General features: G+C 46.9%; 1 pseudogene; it reads right to left on the bottom strand.

Annotated features, from left to right (window-relative positions):
• Nucleotides 1-2,647: 2,647 nt before the first annotated feature.
• LOC125759764 (uncharacterized) lies at nucleotides 2,648-4,062 on the bottom strand (annotated as a pseudogene).
• Nucleotides 4,063-19,029: the final 14,967 nt, after the last annotated feature.

Raw genomic sequence — 19,029 nt, 5'->3', positions numbered from 1 at the left:
TACTTAAGGAGCTTCGCCCCTGCAAAATCGCTTCCCCACCGTAGTGTAGCGTCGCTACTGGTCCTTTTAAGTCACGTGGTATGATCGGATCGCAGCCGTTGGTTGGAGTGACGCCTAGGCGGACGCTAACGCTCTTTAATCTCCTTCTTTTGTCGAGACGTCAGTTGAAACAAACTGACCGTGTTAATTTTGTTTCTGCGCCATGGATACCAGCGAGAAGTACGACTTTCGTTCACGGAAGTTCATGACGAGGCAATAGTGCAAGGGAAGACGCTCCAAATGCAAGTGGAGAGCTCCGGCGACGGGAGGTTCGTCTGCTGCTAGACCTAGCAACGACAACGGCGACGCAGCCGACTTGCGCTTTTCGAGCTTCATTCGGAGAGTTGATGACTTCTTCAGTGCTTCAGAGCGATAGATAAAGATGTGTGACGGTTTGACGACGCAAGCAAACATCAGGACGAGCGCGGAAGCACATTTATTTCCGAGGAGGACGCGATATAGATCCTCGTCAGCAGCGCAGTATGTCCCAACTGCGGACGGTGCGAGCTGCGTGTCCGAAAATCGGCAGGTAAACGAAAAGGACAGACCTGGTTTCCGGAACTGCATTCCCGAAATAAGGCATGTCCTGGAAGTGTCGTTTCGTCCACATACACTTCAAGCCGCGTATGTGCATGTAATGGAAGTGAGGAGAGGTCCGCCCTCGGCAGCGCACGGAACAGCTTCGCCGTGAACGTGAAGTCGGTGGTAGCAGCGCATGTCATCGGCGTTGGACGCGAGGAGCTCGTGCGGTTTTGTGCGATCATTGGCGCTCCGAAACCAGCGCATCATAACACTTTCAATGCGCTCAGCAAAAATGTGCATGCCGCCGCCATGAAAACCGCTGCCGAAAATCTCGCACGAGCCAGAGAGCTGACGGCAGACAAGGCCGCATCTATGAACGTAGCGTCATGTTCGACGGAACCAGGGGCGGCGCCAGGATTTTTTTACTGGGGGGGGGGGGCAGGGAGGTGGGGAACTTATGCGCTGTGTTTTCACTATGTTTTACTCCCTTCCTCTTTCCTCTCTTGTTTTATAAACGCCTCACTTATTAGATTGGAATGCCCGAGATATTATTCTTGTTAGATGGCACATACGCTTCCTTCAGTCGCTCAAGGCTCCAATAAACATACACGGTGTTCTGCTTAGGTAAGTGCAACGTAATAGATATCGAGGCCGCGTATGATCAATAGATGCCAGTCAATGCTCAGCCCCAACGGTTCTGTTCGTTGCAATTTCTCCCATCAGTCATCCAGACAGCGGCTGCCTCGATGATTTACATGTAAGCTTACATCATCTGATGACTTGACGAGTTGGCTTACATCGAGATTAAATATTATGTGCAAGTTTTTTTCTCGATCTAAGTCAACTCTTACAAGATAAATCATCGAGGCACCCGCCAAATTACGTAAGGGTTAGAATTGCATTAGATGCCTGTCACTGTAGCCTTGTGTGAAAAGAGCTGAGCTTCCTTGATAGTATGCCAGGGCGATAGCGACTTGAGAAGATGTGCGCAGCTACGATAACTTCTTTTGTGAATTGTTCAGTATAAACAGCTGTGCACAAGCGAAATATCCATTTTGTTGAAAGTCAGTGCTGCGTTTGTCTTGTGCCTCTTAGCCGTCGGTACCTGCGCTCTTCCCCTTCACTGTGCTTTGCGTCAGCTACCAATCAAAGGATGTGAAAAGCAAAAGCTAACATTTATTTATGTACATTCACTACAATCTTCGAGAACACAATAGGATACAATTGCTCGGTGGCTGAAATGTTAACAACAGTTCGACTGGGCTGAAGGCCCACTTTCTAAACTCGTCAGTGTAAATAAAATATTCGAGCAACGCAGTAAGATAAAGATTAATATTAGCATGTTTGCACAGCAGTGATTCTACTAATATAATGAAAATTTATATATTGCATCGAACAGCGCATACACAAAAAGCAGTACCAAATAAAGAAAATAAAGCAGGTAACCAGCAGCAATAAAATAACACCAGTTAACCTTACATCACAATGTAGTTTCTAAAGAGTAATCTCACAGCATCAGAGAAAACTAACACCACTAAGTAAGGTTCATATCAATTCCAAGTTTCCTAAATAGGCGCTAGATAACAGAAAAACGTTAAAACACCTTTCTTGCGCCGCTTGGTCATGCAAGGCGTTGGAAATGGGAAACGAATAACTAAAAGCTATGTAGCAAAATAATAACAAAAATAAAGAGAGGATATATTTACAAAACTAGATCACCATAGGCATGTCAATCATTTCACATCTGGCTATTCATTACACCAGCTTTCGCAAACGCAAATGTCAGCTCTCCGAATATACACTGTTCATCAGACAAGCTAGGCCATCGAAGCGGCCTCGGACAGCACCCTTTGCAGTTTGTTTCAAAGCGGGGACAAATACCAACAAAGTCCTCGAAGATTTCGTCGCTACCACAGGTGCCAATGCCTGCGCTGTGACAGCACACCACAAACCACGGCGGGGATTATTCTTTGGAGAAGCGGGTGTTCTGATACCGGAACAGGTTTCACTCCTATGTGCTCGTGCCCGAACAATTTTCCCATGAATGCACCGCAAAGGTACAATAGGGTTTCATTATGCCAGCATATTAGTGTAGATGTATACGTCGATTACTGTGCGCAGCATCGAACATGTCAACAACACGCTGAAGATCTATCTTATTGGAAAGCGATCGCTCGACCGCAAGCACAGCTAGGTCGCTCAGACGGTTGTTGGTCATCCTGCTGCGAAGATAAGTCTTCAGTCATCGAAGGCATGAAAATGTGCGCTCACAAGATGATGACGATGCCGGTATCGTCACAGCGATAACACCTAGCTTGTGCAGTTCGTGGAAGGCTAGCTTATACTCTCCCAAGACAGTCACCAATTGCATCAATGTTTCTATCTTGCACTTTCTTTCGGCTTCGATGCGCTGAAGAAGTTTTATTACCAACTTGCACTCAACTTCAACGCTGTCGATGTCGCATGCATAGTGCTCAGCAAAAGGCTTGAATAAGGAGATGTCCATAAAATTCTCACTCTGGAGGTCGAGGGCGCTGACTCCGCAGAGTACATCATTATTCTCCGTGAACCGCCTAGTTAGTTCCACAATGACGTGGTCCAAAACGGGTAGAAAAACTTTGACTCTGAATGTTTCCTTTGAATCTGGAGACTCTTCTTCAACGGGCCGTCCTTCACTCAATACAAACTGCTCCAAATGGAGCGGAAGACGCTTCGTTCTCTGCTTTTCCCTTTGGGGCACCCCGTTCTCCTCAGAAATACTGCAGGTTTGCGCCCACACAGTGTCAAATGCGCTCTGCGAATTTCTCATTTCGGAGAACTCGTCAATGACTGTGCGTGCCATGATGCATGCCTGACTAAGATTGCAGTCTCTACTTTGCAATAGATCCGAAAGAACCTTAAGGCGGCTAAGTACCTTCGTAAATAGGCTTAAATGGAAGAGAAACGAGAAGTTCATTTGCTCAAGCAGACCCCTAGCTTCCGTTGCCCGCCTGCTGTTTGTAGCGATGACTTCAGCGAGACATACAAGGATTGCAGGAAAGCTTTTCATTGCAGCTCTGCAAGCCGCTATCTGGCAGGCCCATCGTGTATCGCTGAGACGCTGCAGCTCTGTCACTGACAAAGACAACCTTTTTTGCACATCTACGTACATGGAGTGAACGGCAGATCCACTTAGGAAGACATAGAGGCATTCCAAAAGAGAGAAAAAATCCCTCACCGGTTTTATCGCCTTGCAGACATCCACGATGACAAGATTGAGGCGGTGGTTCATGCAGTGTACGTACACTGCCTGCGGCACTTCCTGCCTAAATAGCGCCTGGACGCCCCTTGAGGTACCGCTCGTGACACTCGCACCATCATATGTTTGAGCAGTGCAAAGCTGAGCATCAATACCGCAGCGATTCAACGTTTCCTTTACGTAGCTCAGGAGCGACCTTGCATCCAATTGCTCAGCGTTGCGGAATCCAAGGAACCGCTCAAAGACAGTTCCACTGACGTAGTACCTTACTACAACTGATACCTGTTCCGTCTGGCTTAGGTCCTTGGTTTCATCGACGATAAGTGCGAAGCACTGGGAGCTTTTTATCTCTTCCTTTATACTTGTTAATGTGATGTGGCTGAGAACTTCGAGAATCTGGTCTTGTATCGAATGATGAACATACTTCGCGTTCGCTGCTCCACCCTTCAATTTCTTTGCTACAATTTCGTCATATTTAGCAAACAAGTTCAAGAGCTCGACGAAGTTTCCCTTGTTTTCACTTGTGGCACCTTCATCGTGGCCCCTCTGAGCGATCCCTTGAACGGCAGTAAATCGCAATATATCTGCAACTCTTGCTATATAGAGGCGATTTTCCCGCACCTCCCTGGAGTACGCGTCGCTGGAGTACGCGTCGCTGAGGGCAAAGCAGCTGACTTGCTTTGCCCTGCCGACTTCATCTGCGTGTAGGAAACCCACGATGCCTGGCAAGTCTTATGCGTGTCACTTGTCCCGTTAATGGGGACGGCAATCGCCGGGCGGATTCTAAGGGCTGGCGTCACGGCCCTCCGAAAACGCACCACGAGAGCGCGGACAATTTAGAGTTGGTCCTTTGTTGCGCCAGCGAACGCCGGTTGTGGTCCAAAGACCGAGTCAGAGCCGAGAGTCGATAACACAAACGAAAACGAAATATATTATCAGTTAAGGCAATACAAATAATACAAACACATGCACACTCGGCTGGTACCAGTTACAACTTCACAATATAATTCAGATGGTGTTTACACAACGGGAGCTAAACAAACAGATCACACGCTACAAATGCAATCGCATGCATTACCACTATTCAATGACCGTTAAAGTCCTGAATATACAATGGCGTATCCAGTCCACAATACTTGGACGGTAATCGAATGCTTCTCTTCAAGGAAACACTCACGCCAGCTCCAGCGTTGATCGTCGTAGCTCAACCGTCGTCGTGACTTGTCACGGCTCACACGGTGTCGTTATCGGATTCTTCCAGATCGACGAGCGACTGACCGCACACGATCATAAACACGTCTTCTTTGGCTAACGGAGCCACACTTAGCGTAACTTCACCATCACCGGGCCGACTGACTCACTCTTGTCTCGACTGCACTACTCGACTCTCGTCGTTTGCACGCTTTTATCCCTTCTCCCCCGGTTTCTAGAAGCGTCGGGAGAGTTCTTCCGCGTGCAGTACAGCCGAGGCTACAGAAGGGGCGAGAGCTTTCTCGTAGGTTCGAATCGCGGCGGCATCGCTCTCGGATGCGTCACCCTTTCCTTCTAGAAAGATCCAGGCTTTGCCGGGCGTTCGATCGTGTTGACTGCGTCTGGCTCGAGTGGATGAGGCGGATGCGGCGCGCCGGCGTCTTTTGATGCTGGTTTTTTCGTCTTTCGCGCTTTTTGGGCGCGCGACTCGCGCCGTTCTGTCGCGCAGCTGCTGGAAAGCGGCCGCGCGCGCTCTTTATAACACGCTAATTTGTGACAATGCGCGAGTGAGTTTTCGTGCTTTCTGAAACCAGCGACTTTTTCTAGGGCTTTTTTCCAATTACTGTATCCACCATTGACAAATGCAGATTTCTCATTGGCGCCATTTGAAAACATTCTGCAAGGGTAACAGAAAGCTGCGTCAGCCCGCGCGCTGTACTCCAACCAAGGAAATAGGCGATACCAGTCCGAGTTGAAGCTCCTGCTCGATTTGCCGTACTTCTTAGATGGAAATGGGTTCAGTATTGGCTGTGTGGGTTGCTCTGCCTTGAATTTCGAAATGTCCAACTGGCCTGCGTGGTCGGCATCTACAGAGGGGGTGAATTCGGTCGCAGAATCAGGTTCATCCCTTGCTGCCCACGATGCGGAAAGCTCGTCACATTCGCTGTCCATATGCATCGGCGAGGACGGGCAAGCGTCGTCAGAAGCGGTGCTACACACAGTCTCTTCAAGTGGAATCGAAACGGAGCACTGAGCAGAATTTTCTTGTTCTTGGAGCGTCCGCGCTTCTTCGGTTGTTGAAGCAGAAAGCTCGGGGGGACGCCTTTTTGCTTGGCCCGCTTGCTCGTAGTCGAAACAAAGTCGGCAATGGACCTTTTCTGCGACATACTGAGGCAATGAACATAATGTCCTGCCTGTAGGGTATACCGCACGTTGGCGTGGCGGCAAGACGGGCTGGCGTTTCCTCCTGCGTCACAAGCAGTGCTTGCTAACGATCGAGTACGGTGTAAGAAAAAGACTCCCACGGTGTAAGAAAAAGCGAGCAAACGAATCTAACACAGCGGCAGTTTGTCCGCTTTGTTTATTGGGCGTGCCGCATTGGCGCCGCCGAAAGACGACACGCGCATCCCGCTTGCCGTGTTCTGGCTTCGGTTATACTGCTTTTCAGGGATGCGCCTGGGATCTCCGCATGGCCAAGGTGCAACTCTGCCCAGTTGCCGAGCGGAGTTCGCATGGAAAGGCATGGGAATCGGCTCCGTATATGAACATCTAAGGTTTCAAGCCCACGCTGTTTGCTTCGCCTGTGTTCTGGTCCGCTTATGGACGACACGTGTATCCGTGGTATATGCGTGCTGTCTTGGGTTGCCCAGCGCTCGCGGTTATGCGAGCCTAGCAGGGCGAAGCTTATTCTCTGCAGAAGCGGTATGTGAGGGGAAGGCGCCTCAAAAAGAGGCTCTCGCATCCGAGGCACGAACTTGCTGGTTCACGCAAGCAGACCGGACTGCAAAGTGTAGACCCTTTCTAAATCTATATCAGTCGGAGCATTTTTTTTGCGCCTGTTCGCACTGTATTTCAAGCGCCTGTTTATCACAGGCGAGTGGGTAATCGCTTGTGAGAAGACATTTCCTACAATAAACTGTCATGCCTAAACAAGATGGTCCATTGGATAAGCAGCGCTGCTGTCATGCACATGCCTTCAAATTATGACAGAAATTTGACATTTTGTTTCATACCGCCTACCTTGGGTGAGCTTTTCGGCGATCTTGGGGGGGCAAAGGGGGGGCAGGCGAGAATTCTGAGGGGGCTTCAGCCCCCCCGTGCCCCCCACTGGCGCCGCCCCTGGACGGAAAATAGCAAACAAGAGACCACAAAATCCGTAATGTTGCGGGTGCGGTCATGGTTTGGGTATGGTCAGGGTCAGGGTACGGTCATGCGGGGTAAGGTCGGGTTTTTCGATGAGCTGTTCCGCTGAGCTCAAGCGCTGCCTTCAGGAGAGTGGCCGTGAAAGCGGCACCTCTGTCCGTTATTATGAATGTCGGAGCACGATGCCTCTGAAGGATGTTTTACTGCGGCGCCGCTTGATAAAGCCTTTGTTTCTGCGTTGCGCGTAAGATAAACGGTGGTGACTTTTACCCATTTGTTAAGTTTATGTACAATTTCACTGTTTCAACTAATTGGCTTCTTAATCTCACTGTTTATTTTTTTTGTAAATCTGGATTGTACCAGTGAATTTATTTTTAAACCATCCATTCCTAAACATATTCGGATTGTAAAACAATTTTATTTCTAAAATAAGGTACCACCCGTTTCATGGCCAATCCCCCGCGGTGGGTTGCGCCAACTAGCTGAGGTTCAACCAACCAACCATTTGTTTGCAGCGTGCAGAAGTGGAAAATGGTCCGATAACGTCCATTCTGATTTCTGCAAAAGGCACGGTGGGCACTTCAACTGGTTGCAATAATCCAGCTGATTTTAAAAGTGGTGATTTCCGTCGTTGACAATCGAGGCACGTGCGCACGTAATGCTTTACAACGACTGGAAGCCTCGGCCAGTAGTTTTTTTTGGTTGAGTTCTGGCCAATGTGCGCGTATATCCGAGGTGACCGGACGTCGGCTCATCGTGGCAAGCTCTCAGCGCCTCCTCACGAATGGACGTCGGGATGACAAGTAGGTGGGTGCTTCCGCTGAAAGAAAATTTTTTATATAGGACAGCACTGCGCAAGCAGAATGACTGCAGGCTCCTTGCAAATGTCTTAGGGGTGCTCGTAGTCCAGCCATTAAGAAGTAATGGGAATCAACTCGCTGTCTTCTTTCTGCTTACACTAAATCGAGGCCATGTCGACTACTGCTACAAACGCCATGTCATCATCATTTGGGACATCGTATTGCTTTATCGGTGACCTGGACAAGCAATCGGCGTCAGAGCGTTGCGTCCCGACTCATACACGATCGTCATATTCAACTCTTGAAGACGTAAGCTCCAGCGTGCTAGCCGACCAGATGGGTCCTTGAAGTTTGACAGCCTGCAAAAAGAGTGATGGTCGCTGATTACGTGGAAAGAACGGCCGTAAAGATATGGGTAAAACACCGTGACTGCCCATACGACAGCGAGATATTTATGTTACGTTGTGGAGTAATTAGACTCGGCATGGGAAAGTGTCCTACTTCCGTATGAGAACACGCGCTCGGCTGAGTATTGATAAATCCATGCTCACGTCAACAAGCATTGATGCTGAAACGGCTGGCATCTCTTCCTGTTGCACTGCAAAGCATTCGCTGAACTTTGCAATCTCGTCGAAGTAAGCAACTGTGGTGCCCTCTGTAAGGTGTCCAAGCTCGTTGCTGAAGTTCGTCAACAGGACCTCTGCTTGCCCGTACACTATACTGACGAGACTTCTGGCAATTGAAACACCTCGAGAAAGTAAAAGCGTCGATACTTGTTCAGCGATACCTTCTCCAGTATGCTGCGTGTTGCTCGTGACAGAAACAAGGTGACACCATAACGGTGGTATGGTCACGTCATCGATGACACGCAGAGACTTGCGCTGTAGTGCTGTGCTGTGATCCACTGAAAAGGTCAGTACACCGTCCGTTATACTGATGACGGCACCGTATTCACGCAAGAAATCCATTGCAAAGATTGCCTGTTTACAACACTCGGAAAGAATAACGAAAGTTCTAACGAATGATCAATCCCCTATCTAGATTCTTGCGGTGCACTTTCCAGTAGGCGTGAGGCGCTGCCCTCCAGCTCCTCTAATATGCGGTTCCGTCCATTCCATTTTCACCTTCCTGAGCCTATTTGCCAGATTCTCACTCATTATGAAAAGTCCGCACAAGTGTCGACCAGTGCCGTCACGTCGTGACTGTCAATCGTAAGTGTAATGTCGGTGGTAACAATCTGATCTGTCGTTGTATCATTGCCAATTATCAGCTATTCGTTCATCAGCAATGGGGTTGTTACAGCTTTCCGACAATTCGCAACCTTCCCCCCTGAGGTCGCTGCCTTTAGTTTCCCGGCGTTGGCTGAAAGATCTCCCTGTCGTCATTTTAGTGGCGCTACGTCTTTTAGAGGGGGATTAACATCCAGGACAGGGCGAGCGCGACCGGAACCCAGGAGAATCGTCCCGTGAGGTCGTTATACACATGACGATGTTAGGTCTTCCATTGTAATAGCGCCGAGGATTAGTGGACGGAAAGCCTTGGTACCATGCGACGCGGTAACGGCAATGCCGAACCATGTGGCCTGCATTCCTACAATGAAAGGACAAGGGCCTGTAGTCAGGGCTACGCATTGGCGTCAGAGTTTCCCTGTAGTACCAAGGTGCTGTCGACGACTGTTGCTGGTGGTACTGCTGCGATGTCGGCTCGTTCGATGGCTGTCGACGGACGATGTCTGCATACGTTGGTTTAATAGTGTCGTGGTTCGGCTCGCGAAGAGAAAGCGCTTGCCTTATCTCCTGTCACACAACTTCTGTGGCTGAAGCAATTGCGCAGTCATTCGGCGCGGCAACGAGCTTCTTCTCCTCTTCTTGTACGATTTCTCGCATCATTAAGCGCAAAGAACGCTCGTCAGATGTTGTCACTGCGGTCACGGCTGTTGCGCTGACTGGCGCATTGTTCTTCAGGCGGTAATACTAGCGGTAAAGTAGGTGTTTTCGATGGCTATCGCCTCCTTCGAAAATTCGCGACGCTTGCTGGCGGGTTTCGCCCGAGACCAGCAAAGAGCTGCTCCTTAACGCCACGCATGAGGTGGCTGATCTTTTTGGCTTCGGACATACCGGGATCTGCTCGATGAAATCGGCGAGCCATGTCCTCAAGAAACATCGCAACAGATTCATTTGGCTTCGGAATCCGTGATTACAGGAGTCGTTGTGCATGATCTCGTCTTTCGGTGCTTGCGAACGTGTCCAGTAACTTCCGCCGGAACTCAACCCACGATGACCACACGCGATTCGCGAACCGTGTTTGGGCTCCGTCTTGAAGAGGGAAGTACACGTTGCCCAACTTCTGTCCTGCGTTTCACCCGTTAACGTTCGCTACGCGCTCCAAATCCTCGAGCCAGTTATTTGCGTCCTCATATGTGTTTTCGTGGAATTCCACCGGAATTTGAAGGTTCCAAACAGTCACCTGTGTCGTGCTTGGGCTGGCCTTGTGTGGGGCACTGCATACGGGCGCGGTATTGCTCGCTGGCAAAGGACCGAACTATGAGCACTATGAGCTCGGGCCCAACAGGTGGCGGCTGGTGCGGTGAACGGGTGTATCGACGCGCGGAAGGCTTTCTGGGCTAGATGCGGGGCTGTTGGCAGGTGTCCCGAACATGTGCCCAGCGACTTTACCAGTGTCACGACGCTGAAACAGCAGAAGCCCGATATAGGATAGCTCACTTTATTATGCAAGGCACTGGAAAAAGGATCAGGCACAAGCCTAGTCTTTTCTTTTTCTTGCAGCGTGAGCTCTTCTTTGTTGTCGTTTTGCAGATTGGATGCGCCAATATTTTTTCTAAATCCTCAGATTGGGACGACCACCGAATCTCAACGTGTCGGCAGTGGACGACGATATGAATGAATGAATGAATGAATGAATGAATGAATGAATGAATGAATGAATGAATGAATGAATGAATGAATGAATGAGTCTTTATTTCCTTTGTCAAAAAAGGAGGGGACGGGACTAAAAGCCACACAGGTGGCTTGACAAGGGTCCCGACTCCCTATTACATGGCAGTGCAGTGGACATTCATAAAAATAAGTGCAACTGAACACTTAAAGTACAATAGTTAATCAAAGTGAACATTTATACAATAGTTAAAAGAAGTAGTAGCTACACTTTAGCTAACAAAACAACGAATTATTCCACACTCGACGCAAACATGAAACTGAATGGATACATATATCGGTACATTGCAAAAATAAGAAACACATCGTTTAACACATCACACACAAAAAAAATGAAAATAGAGCGTAAGTTCATTCCTGCGTGCTATGTAATTCTGTGGTGATCTTGCCCATACAGTAATGCTTGATATCTTTATTAGATACTACTGAAGGATCAAAGTCATCATTTAAAAGTAGATTGAATAGTTTAGGCACTGTGTAACTCAATGACTGCGTGCAACCGTATGCCCTAGGGGTGGGTACAGCCCACCGTTCCTTGAATCTGGTATCCTTGGTAGACCTATTTTCTTTCAGCTTTGCTAAAGTGACAATGTAGTTTTCTTTATTTCGCAGGAAACACCGGTACATCAGGGTTAACCTGTAGTCAAATAAACTAAATACAGGCATAATATCATATTTAGGAAAAAGTTCAACCGTAGAATAAAGGTAAGGTACAATTGCCATATAACGGATAGCTCTCTTTTGGAGCATATGCAACTTTTTTAGATTTGTGATACCAGTGGAACACCACACAACACTGCAATACTCCAAATGAGAAGACACCAGAGAGTTATACAGAAGAATTTTAACTTTAACAGGGAGCATGTGTCGCACTCTTGCTATGACACCAACAGCGCTAGACATTTTTGATCGTATGTATTCCGTATGTTCGTTCCAAGTGAAATGTTCCGAAAAAATAACACCAAGAGTTTTTACATTGGTTACAAACTCTATCAACTCATTATCAAGATGAACAAACAATGGTTTTGATATTTTTTTCCCTTTGGATCGATACAATATTGCTTTTGTTTTCCCTGAGTTTATTATCAAGCGATTCATATCGGCCCAAGTTTTTATCGCTTTTAAAACTTGATTGGTTCTTTCTTCTAACTCACTTTCAACTGTTCCTGGAATGAATATTGTTGTATCGTCAGCGTATGCGACAAACTGCGCTTTATCTGTTATATGTACGATGTCGTTAACGTATATAGAAAACAATAAGGGCCCTAGTACGCTTCCTTGGGGGACTCCTTTTTTAACAGGCCGCTCGGTAGATTTTGAAGTGCTGATATCTACATATTGTACCCTGTGTGTAAGGTATGAATGAATGAGGTCGTGAGCTGTTCCACGGACACCATATTTCTGGAGCTTTAGTAGAAGAATAGCATGATCAATGAGGTCAAATGCTTTCGAAAAGTCTATGTATACACCTATAATGAATTCCTTGTTATTTAATGATTCTATGATAATTTCTTTTTGGGTAGTTAGCGCCGTTTCTGTTGAGCGATGTTTCCTGAACCCATGTTGAAAGTCACAAAGAAGGTTGTGCTTACTGAAATACGACGTCAAACGAAAGTGCATTATTTTTTCTATACCTTTTGAGAATATCGGTAGGATAGATATAGGACGATAATTGCTTAAAATGTTCTTATCGCCTTTTTTGTATATTGGCACTACACGTGCAACTTGCATCAGTTGCAAGTTGCATCAGTTGCATGTAAACAAAACGCCGCTGACGCGTCCAAGGCTTTCGGTTAAGGGCCCTCTTCTCCCTGCTAAATATTTTTTTTAAACTTTAAAGAAGTATTTCTGCACCGAAGACTGGAAAAGTAAGGGCAATTTCACTTGGGTAGGGCAGTGAAGCCATTTAGAATGACTGTCAGTTAAGCATGTTGGTAAAGGTTCATGAGGCAACAAGCGCAATATACACGAAGACTTAGAAAAAACACTTGACGGAGCGCTTACCAGCAACTGAAAATTGTTATTTTTAGAAATAACGTTCTCATACATTCATCACATGACTGCACGTCACCACAAAGCATACTTATTATCACAAACGGTGCTAATGAACGAAAGACCGCAATGACAAATGATTGCGTACATCAGGGAAGGACGTGTTAAACCGCTGAGTAACAAGAAAAGAAATGCACTGAGTCATGTTACGTCCGAAAAAGCAAATTCGATATCTGTTATACCCATGTTACACAGGCAAAGCAAGCGCGGTTACGACCAACCACGGTTGACCGCGTTGAACCGCGGTTAGCGCCAACCACGGTTCGCCGATGTTACACAGCGCGAAAGCATCCTCGGTTAAGGTTCGTTCGTTTTTCACGCGCGCTCGCCGGCATGCACTCATCGGTGGTGGGCGCCGCCATTTTCTCGGTTATCTGCCTAACCGAGGTTGCCAAGCTCGGTTTCTTAAAACCGCGGTTAGCGGCATAACCGCGGTTTCGTGTGCCGTGTAACATCAGCGAACCGCGGTTAACGTAACCGCGGTTAGCGTAACCGCGGTTTAGGCTGCCTGTGTAACAAGGGTATTAGAAGAACAGACGCCAGGCTGACACACCTATCCCTTCCTTTCCTAATTCGAAAGGCTCCAATTATTTCTCTTGTCATTGGCTTCTTGTGCTTGTCAATTATTACTGTGTCACAAAGTATTGGCTGCCAAGTGCACTCCTTGCAGTGCATCGCTAAGTACGAGTACGGGGCCTCTTCTAGCGAAATCTGATGTTCGCGAAGGCGCATATTCAGGCGACAAGCGCTTGGGCCGATGTATTCCTTTCCACATGTGAAAGCAATTCCGTGCGCAACATTTTTTTTTGCACTGAACATACCTTCTGACAAGTTTCGTTACACATCCAGCTTTTTTATTCTGTGCTCTTCTTTGCGCCCAATCTTTACAATGGCGGGTAAATCGTTGAAAATTGTTTTTTGGCTGAAAATACAACCCGAACTTCATACCTTGACGCAACTTTTTTCAGCCGATGTGAAACCGAGCCCCCTGCTGTTTTTCCACTGACGTACCATAGTTGTCATATGGGAGCAGCAAAGAAACCCCGGATGCGTGGCACAATGCAACAGGGACTATGCGAATGTTTGCAAGCCAAGCCAAGCCGCGACATTCTATTGCTACATGATAGGAGAGATATACTTTGTATGTGGAACATTTTTGGTTGTATGTGCGCGCTCATTTGTGTTGTTGAATATTATGTGATAATATTCTTGAAGTGAGGGGCAGTATCACGAACGAGCGCGCCAATAAGCTCAAGCAACTTCCAGAAACGAGCCAAACTACAGCACAGAAGTTCGCGCAACTGCTACGGCATGACTAAATGCAGCACGGTTCGGCGATCTTATGTTTTACATGAGGCCATCGCATTACGTTGTCTAAGACATTTATGATTACGCTACAACACTTATCGGGCGGAAATGTGATCGTTTACTGAGTAATAAGCAGGCACAATGATAAGAAAGAATACATACATGTCTCGATAGTGATGGCGTATGCTTCCAAGTTCCGTTCGCGCTTGTTTCCCGAGATATCGCGCGCGCCAGCACTCGCGAATGCGGCCTTGTGGTCAAAGTTCGCATAAGAGATTTATTTTTGAGTGAGTTGGTGTACGCTCACACTTGTTTTAGGCGCGAAAGAACACAGTCACGAGAAAGAACACGGGAGAGGACACGGGTTATCGCCGAAAGTAGATGAAACAGCCAGATAATTGAGAGAAGCAATCTGTATCGACAAAAACGTGACATGTGCATTAGCAACACATCCGCAGTGTCGTAGAAATCTGGCGAAAATTTCTTTGAGCATGCGTTACCTTATCACAATTGATACCAACACGTTTTTTGCGCAGGTGCTGAGAAAGATACATATATTCGCGGTTTTCTGCAAATAAAACAGTTGTTAGTGGCAATCCGTCCCATGTCCTTTCTCGTAACTGTGTTCCTTCGCTCCTTAAAACAAATGTGATATCAGAGTTCGCACTTTGTGCATCAGCGACGCAGCCCCCTCTCTTCATCGGTGTCTCTTCATGCTCCTTCTCCCAATGAAACACGCACGGGGCGTTTCCTGTCTGCTTTATAGGCCTCGCACGCGGAGTTATGGTATAGCACGCGCCTCCGTGCGACGGAAACGGCCGGCTCGTTCTGCGTCAGCCACGTTCGTCGCTGCGCTCGGGCGTAGAACATACGATGCGCGGAGCGATGTTATCGATTTGAACATTATATGAAACCTCATGGCTACAGAAAACCGCTCTAGAGTGTCCATATAATTTCTATCGCAATAACAAAAAATATGTGAAAACCATGGAAGCGGGCCCTCGTTATTTTCTCGAGAGCTGCATCATCTTTGCTGCGATGAGTTCGTCCGTTTATCCTTGGAATATTCCTGCGCCTTGTTCATTGTCTTTGCTTGTATATTTATCTACTTGCTCAGATGAAAATAAAAGCGTCGAAGTGCACAAGCGCATCGTAATATTCATTTATCTATGGAAACTGCAGTAGATTCTACACTCTAATATACTATACAGCGTGTTGGGACGTCGTCCTTGAAAGGGACACTAAAGAGAAACAATGAATCGGCCTAGATCGATAAATTGCGTTCTGAGATCTCTAAAGTCGTTAATTTCGCCATCATAGGTTTATTATTAGAGGAGAAAATCGAGTTCAAAGTTTCATTTTTTTAATTTTGCGCCGAAATCTTCCTGCGTGACGTCACGGATTTCAAAGTGTACTTATCGTATTTTGCGCCATTGGCTTAACAAAATTATCAGAAACTTGGTATGTTTATTCTATGGCCCCCTCAGAGGACAATGTCCTTCATTTGGGCCGATTAGGAATTACCTAGTCCCTAGTAGGCACCGTGAAAACATGTGATGTCACGACGAATGGTGCGGAAACTTCAAGGTGGCGTCACCACCCACATTTTGCTTTTGCGCGCTTTCTCGCTTATAAGCGTCCTCTCGCAGCAAGAGTGGTGTTTTGGTATCGTGAAACAGCAGTTTACTAATAGGAGAAAAATCATTTTGTTTTGCTCTTTAGTGTGCCTTTTATGATGGAGGATGCCGCAGCGTTGAGGTCATCCAATACACGTGAGACGTCTGGAGGAGCGATAGAACTCCCAGTGAAATGCCTTATGTTCAAACTCCCCGTTCGGAGTGAAAGAAACTATTGCGCGACGCCGGCGGCGCAGAGCAGCGAGAGCATAACAGATCTATATCGATTCTAGAGGAAAAGGCTACGCCCAAAGAGCGCCGACCAAAAGAACACCGCCATTATCCTCCCACTAGCAATGTTGCACTTGCAGTTATTTACAAATGGGCTTGAAGTAGCGTTATCCAATGTTACTGGCAACATATATCCCACATGGGCATTTTGACAAATAAGAAACATACCGACAGCGTTTAATGATCATTTGTAAGGTTTCAGTAAAAAATTCAAGGCCATTTAGGCAGTTTACCGTGCGCAGAACTCGCAGCACAGGAGGAGGTGTATGCAGGCACTTTTGGTAGATGGCGCCACCCTATCCACTTGAATTCTTGATCGCGGCCGATAGCGCATCTTTAACTGAGTTGTTAGTCGCAGTGCGTCCTCGTCTGCGCTTTCTGTTGACACGTATTTGCAACTATACTTAATGTGAGCTACTTTCATTAATTACGATTAAAACTGAATAGCACCGTGAAGACTAGCACACGTCTCAGGGGCTGGTAATGCTCGCACGGTTGTGTAATGGCGGGAATGGCGGCGCCATTGTGGTACGATATTTTAAAGCATGGGTGCTATGGCGCACTTCTCCTCTGCAAACCATAGTACCTATTCGCGCCATGCGTCGCTTGCGTCCGTTTGCCCCGTAGTAGGAAAGCTCCTCTAAAATCATTTAGCTGACACCTTCCCTCTCGCCTTCGATTTCGAAGAGCGGCACGTAAAGGTCACAATATTAGGGCCCAGGACCATGGCAACGGGGCCGCAGACAAGCTGAGGCTCTCAGATAAAACACAAGGCAAGCGGCTATGTAGCACCAGCTTGGTTATTTTTCAGCTAAACGCCACCTGCCGTTTCTGTACCCCAACTGCCCAAAATCAGCAACAGCTTCGTGCCACCGGCGCAAACGGGCAGCGTTTGAAGTGACAGTACCGGCCTTGTCGCGGCGTCTGCACGCAACAATCGATAATTTGAAATAAGGATTCGCGTTTCTTACGGAAAATAGCCTCGTTGCTTGTCATAGTAGATCGGACTTTCAAATTAGGCGCATAATTTTAGAAAAACTGTTACCTAAAAAAGTTGCGCCACAGTCACTACTTAAGCGGAAGACCAGGTTTTTTGTCACACTCAATAATTCGGCTCCATTGACATCCGTTGGACTTCCTTTTCGTTTGTTGAGGGTTACAGCAATAGCTGAAATACCCTACTGCTTTCTCAAAGTGTAGCACGCTGTGCTGTAATTCGAAGACCATTTTCCTAAAGGAAAAAAAAAATCAGAGCATATCCACGGAGTGAATGATGATGAGTGGGCGAAGCTGCGGAGGTTCATCGGTAAACCGTAAATCTTCCGTGAATTCTGCCCAGTACATCATCACCGACGTGAGATCGGGCGCGTTTATACTAAAGGTTCGACGAGTTATGACGACTTGCAGCTCACTTTAATTTTACATGTACGCTGTGAATTTTCATTGTTTAGAAAACCATTGCTTTAGAAAACATCTGGCGTCTTTTCGTTTTGCTTTTAGAAAACATCTGGCTCTTTCGTTGGTTTATTTCATCAATCAACGGCGTTTTGAACAAAATTTTTATTGTTTATTCACGCACAGGAGAAATCTCACCAGGCACTACCTTGGAGGTAAACAATGGCTGCTAATGGGAATGAGAGACAGAAGAAGTCGGCTTTTAGCTAACACTTACACTTCTACTTCTACTAACGTTTCCTACTGGAACATGCCAATGGCTGCTAATGGGGAATGAGAGACAGAAGAATTCGGCTTTTAGTTAACGCGCACGCTGCGAATTTTTTATTGTTCAACAACGCACAGGAAAAATCTCCCACCGGCACCACCTTGGAGGTCAAGATCTGGTACTAGCGTTACGACTGGTTACGCACTACTACGACTACGACTACGAGGGACGAACGGGTGCCGCCTTAAGGAGCTTCGCCCCGAAAATACAATGTCAAAGGTATTACTTAATTTTCCAGCTTCGCGAGGCAGCTTATCGCAGACCCGCGCAATATATACCGCATATTATTTTAAGTGAAATAAGGTAACCTTGCTAATGTTGCACTATTCCATTTCAGCATCTAGCGCACAAGACACAAGACAAGGACCGAGTGAAAACCGACGAAGACAGCGCCCGTCTTCATCGGTTGTCACATGGGTCTTTTCGTTTGTTGTGCGTTACATGCTGAAAACACACTCTATGGTTTATTGTTATTTTTTTACCTGACAACTTGTGCCCGCATAGCCAACTATGAGGCGCTTAAGCGCAGACGTTTTTACTACGCTCTGCATTTGGACCTCGAAAGTAAACCCTTGTTGCTTATGAAGAAGAAAAGAACGAATATTCGCAATTGCTTTGAGATGCGAATCACCTTATGCGCTCGGGCTGTCGGCGTCTCCTCTCGTCGTAGGCCCATAGAGTAACATAGTAAACGTAAAGAGCGGACACTCCCATTGAGCCATGCGGCCCACATGACTGCTAGCGCTCGTAGCGGCCGGCATGAACTGTGCACAAAGTTCCTCTTCCGGCCGTGCCGTCGTACCACGATGGTTTCAGTTTCGGTTTCAATGTTTTTTGCGCAAATTTCGGGTGTTTTCTTCTTTTTCAATCGTGAGAGTGCATTCGTTAGCAGTTTTTTGGAGGTGATACAGGCTGCAGGCATGCCTATCGCAAACAGGGTGTACCCTTTCACAGTTCTTCCCATAAAAAATAAATAAACAGAGGCACATTTTATGTAAGCACCGTGTTTATTCAGATAGTACATAAAAATAGTTCGGATCAGCTAAACAGATGTTTTCGAACTAATGCTATAGGCACTTTCAGGAATTCATACATAACGGTACATATTCAATGAAACTGAATTATGATGAGTTTATTGAAAAATACCATTGCT

Source organism: Rhipicephalus sanguineus, chromosome 9 (assembly GCF_013339695.2).
Source record: "Rhipicephalus sanguineus isolate Rsan-2018 chromosome 9, BIME_Rsan_1.4, whole genome shotgun sequence".
In the NCBI taxonomy this organism is placed as follows: domain Eukaryota; kingdom Metazoa; phylum Arthropoda; class Arachnida; order Ixodida; family Ixodidae; genus Rhipicephalus; species Rhipicephalus sanguineus.
The sequence above is the reverse complement of the archived record's forward strand: the minus strand, read 5'-3'. Positions and strand labels throughout refer to the sequence as shown.